Source organism: Hipposideros armiger, unplaced genomic scaffold, assembly GCF_001890085.2.
Source record: "Hipposideros armiger isolate ML-2016 unplaced genomic scaffold, ASM189008v1 scaffold_97, whole genome shotgun sequence".
In the NCBI taxonomy this organism is placed as follows: Eukaryota; Metazoa; Chordata; class Mammalia; order Chiroptera; family Hipposideridae; genus Hipposideros; species Hipposideros armiger.
This window is the reverse complement of record NW_017731447.1, coordinates 1,978,231-1,982,307: the sequence shown is the minus strand read 5'-3', so window position 1 is coordinate 1,982,307 and position 4,077 is coordinate 1,978,231. Positions and strand designations below refer to the sequence as shown.

The 4,077-nt window shown below is 55.9% G+C and overlaps 2 protein-coding genes and 2 long non-coding RNA genes across 5 annotated transcripts in view; 2 read left to right on the top strand and 2 right to left on the bottom strand.

The window, feature by feature from the left end:
- The window catches only part of LOC109384607 (uncharacterized), an 8,335-nt gene extending 5,139 nt beyond the window's left edge, over window positions 1-3,196 (bottom strand). The window contains exon 1 of the long non-coding RNA XR_002124435.1: window positions 3,142-3,196. This is a non-coding gene — a long non-coding RNA (uncharacterized LOC109384607). The remainder of the gene's footprint in view (window positions 1-3,141) is intronic.
- MEST (mesoderm specific transcript) overlaps window positions 1-4,077 on the top strand; it is a 181,936-nt gene that overhangs the window by 48,884 nt on the left and 128,975 nt on the right. The window lies entirely within an intron of this gene.
- COPG2 (coat protein complex I subunit gamma 2) overlaps window positions 1-4,077 on the bottom strand; it is a 126,568-nt gene that overhangs the window by 36,260 nt on the left and 86,231 nt on the right. The window lies entirely within an intron of this gene.
- LOC109384606 (uncharacterized) overlaps window positions 1-4,077 on the top strand; it is a 19,756-nt gene that overhangs the window by 4,130 nt on the left and 11,549 nt on the right. The gene's annotated exons all lie outside the window — the stretch shown is intronic.

Below are 4,077 nucleotides of genomic sequence, written 5' to 3'. Positions count from 1 at the left end.
TGGTCCAACGGGCCGGAAGAGAAGGAAAGGGCCGGAGATGGCGCCTCTGAGCTCGGGCAGGAGGGGCTGGCTGAGAGGGTCAGGGAACCACTGTGCTAAGAGACAGATGCTCAAAAGCCCACATGAAGGGGGAACATGGAAAATCCAGGTAGTCTGTCCTCACAAGTAGGCCGTGGGCACGAGGCAGCGCAAGCAGGAGGTAGAGCACAGAGCAGGTAAGCCAGGAGCTTGGGTGGGAGGGAGAAGGTAGAGGAGGATGAGGTGTAGAAGTCGTGGCCCATTTAAAACGCTTGAGACAGCCAGGTCAGTCAGTGAAAGGCAAGGCTAGATGACAGAAGGTCAGAGAGAAGCCCAGGGAAGCAATCACTGTTTCAAAATGGCAGACCCAAAGGGAAGGCTGCATAGGGGTGAACTGGGACAACCGATGATTTGGTACAGCACGTTGGACAGAAGCTGGCAACGGGGAGCAGCGTGCAGATGGAAAAGGGAGCACATGTCACGGGAGAGACTGTGGAACCTGTCACATGAGCAGCAGGTAGTGGGAAAGGAGGAGAGCATGTTGAAGGTGAAGCCGGGGTCTCCTGAAGACAAGAGTGGGAGAGAAGGTGGATGATGGGATTGGCCAATTCAGTCCACAGCCAGTGTGGAGAGAGAGAGACTGAAGGATCAGGCAGCCATGGAGGAGGGACTAGTGGGAGCTGGGTCAGGGGAGTCACAGGAAAAAGGGACAGGTGGCATGGACGAGGGGAGAAAACCTCGTGAACATGAGGGACCCAGAGTCAGTAAAGGGGGTACTGTGGAGCGGAAAGGGACCTAAAGAGCTAATCTGAGGATGCTGGCAGATCTCGGGTGGCCAGAGGCATGTGCTGTATTGAGGCCAGTTGGCTGGAGCAGAGCTGAGCCAGGACGCCTTAGCCTGGGCATTGGATGACCCAAGGCCCTCGGAGTAAGCAGGGAGAAGGGCCATGGTGAGTGGGGTGAAACAGGGAAGGGGCAGTGCTGCACATTAAGATGGGCCTTGCAGACATCATGGCAGGTCACCTCAGGGACATCAGCATGGACGCAGGCGGAGGGAGGCCAGTGTGTGGGTAGCAGACATGCTAAGAAATTGCTGGGGAGCAGGCAGGAATCACATTTCATAACGATTACCTATTCCATGCTCCTGCTACTCTGAGGGGCTGCCAAGGGTGGAGGTCTAGCATGAGGCAGAGACAGTCCCTGCGGGGATCCAGGAAAGGATGGCCTTAGGTGTGGTCTGAGGATATAATGTGGTCAGAAGGGAGAGAACAAGGGGCAGGATGCTGGTGGCTTGCGGTGGGGAGCTCTTGTTTTGGAGCCTGGATTTGGTAGACAACAAAGGAGTCATGGCAGAATGGGACGGAGAGATAGAGAGATGGTCTTAAAATCTGCATGTGGGTGCTGTGCGGGGAATGTGGCCAAGAGGGAAGGGGCCAAAGAGGGATCCGGACAGGGTCGATGGGCAGAGATGCACCAAGGAGCCTGATGGAGGAGAAATAGAAACAGTGGAGGCAAGGGCAGGAAGAAGAGAAGGAAGCGTGGTCCTCTTGGCAAATCTGTGGGCAAGTGTCTGATTGAAAGGGAAGAGAGAAGAGGTAGGAAAGTGATACAGCATGAAACTAAAGGAAAGGGAGCCTAAAGGGAAGGCAGTGCAGGGAGTCAGTGGGAGGACCAGCTGAATGCCAGCAGATGCTTCTGGAGAGCATAGCCTGGTGAGGGGATGGAGAGAGTGTGAGCAGCGAGAGCAGGTCACGGAAGGGCGCACAGCCCTATGGAGAAGGCGTGAGTGAGTCAATGATTCTCAATGACAGGCATCAGGGAGCTTTGAGGTGCATGGGCCCTAGAGAAGGTGCAGGGTGCTTTCCCTGGCACGGAGGGAACAGAAGGAATGGTCCTGTGAGGACAGGTTGTGGGAAGGATTTCCAAATGGGGTCTTGATGCACCACAACGGGACAGTCGCTGCCCAGAGACAGACAAGGCGAGGGGAGGCACCCAGGGGAGAATGGAGCATGGAGAATGGTGGAGAGCACTGGACGCCATCAGGGACAGCAAAGAGAAGAGGGAGGTGGCAGAGTGGGCATCCGGCAGATCTCAGGGGTGCAAACCACAAGGATATTAAGACACTGGGGTCCGCTAATGTGAGCAATATTATGGGGAAGGAATAGCAGAAAAGAGGTTGGCAGAAAGCAAAGGCTACTTGGACTGCCTTAAATGTTGTGGAGAGGGTAGACTCTTCAGCCAGGCTAACTGCAGATCCTAGATCGGATGGGACAGGATGAGCGGAAGGGTCCGGGTGGGCAATGAGGTTTGGTCGGGGTGGGAGGGCAGGACAGGGATCAGTGTGCATGGGGGTAGGGATGGGGGAACACAAGCCAAGCTCCAGCCACTGAGAAAACCATCTCTTTGAATTGAGCTTGTGGACTAATTCCACGTCCAGTGTTGGGGTGATGACTGCAGGTTGAGGAGAGGGTGGGGAAGACCAGTGACTCCACCCAGAGAGGGGACAGGAGGGTACTGGTGGAAAAGGGGGAAGGGAAAGGTCTGGTTGGCGGGAAACAGAGGGGCGTGAGGACCACAGGGGTAAAGCTCTGCAAGGGGACTGTTATGCATCTGATGAGGAGGGTAACTTAGGGAAAGTCAGACAGGTCAGATTTAGGCCAAAGATACTGTCACAGTTCCTGAGTGTCATAATGGGTAGAGGGCAGCAAGGGTATGTGGGTGCCGGGGTTCGTAAAAAGAACAATGTTTTCTGCAGACTGGGGGTTGGGGTATATTGGGTTTGAAAGAGGAAATATGGAAGGGAATGCAGCCAAGAGGACAGACAGTACTGGGATAATGTGAGAGTGGGGCCAACGCTGGGTGGGATCTTTCAGAAAAATGTGTCAATGGCAGCCAGTAGGAGGCTAGAAGAGGAAGGGGGCGTGCAGCTCAGGGGTCAGGTTGGGCTTCCACAGCAGTGATTCTTCCCGGGGGGGGGGGGGATTTCACCCGAGGGGGGGCTGTGGGCATGGACCCCAAGGGAGGCCTATCAGAACATCTGAGGGGGGAGCAGGGCTCTGCTCCTAACAAAAACCAAAAAAAAAACAAAAAAAAAAAACCCCCAAAGATGATATGATAGGCCACCTTGGGGGTCATGCACCCTCGGGTGAGAATCACTGGGTGGAAGGGGCAGTGGGCAGAGCTGGGCAGGCAGGTGAAGCATGAGCAGAGGGGCCCCTGAGTCGGGGTAGATGGAGGAGTCAGAGTCAAGACTGTCAGACACGGTGGGGGTGGGGGCGGGGGTGGGGGAGCCTGGACCAGGCAGACAGCGAGCAAATGGATGTAGCCGAGAAGGCATCTGGCAGTGACCTGGGACTCACTGTCAGCAGGTAGGGGTGGAGCGCCAAGGTTTGGTCCTGGAGTTGAAGACACATGAGGAGTAGGGTTGACTGAGATGGGAGTGGAATGCATAAGGAAGTGGAGTTGTGCAAATGTGAGCAGAGAGTACCTGATGGGATATCCGCGCAGATAGAAGGCGCAGATGGGATGGAGGAGACACTGAAGAGCATCTGGGAGAGAGACAGCTGCTAGGTCAGGAGGAGAGAAGGCGGGTGGATGGGAGGGCCCAGGGTTCTATGCAGGTTGAGACTTGGTGGCGTGCATGGGTTGGCAGATGGGGCCAGGGTGGAGGGGAGGCGGGGGGCAAGAGGGAGGGCAGAAAGCAAAAGTCCTGGGGTGACTAGAAGAAGGGGTGAATCAGAGGAGGAGGTCCCCTAAGCTGTGTCAGATGAGTGTGTGACAAAGGTTCTGAATGGAAACATGGAATGTTACAGAGTGATGTCTGCAGGTCCCGGGAGGAAACCACAGCCTGGTCCACAGGATGTGAGCAGGGGCTGGTGGGCGGAGCGTGCGGATTCAGGACAGTATGTCTGAGGCCGTGATGACTGAACTGGGATGAGTAGCGGGTGAGGGACCAGGAAGGGAGCGCACAGCAGAGCAGACGACTGAATCCAGCCGGAAGGGTCAGAGAGTCGGAGATCAGGTGAGCAGTCTGGAACACTGGGAGAGTGTGGAGGAGGA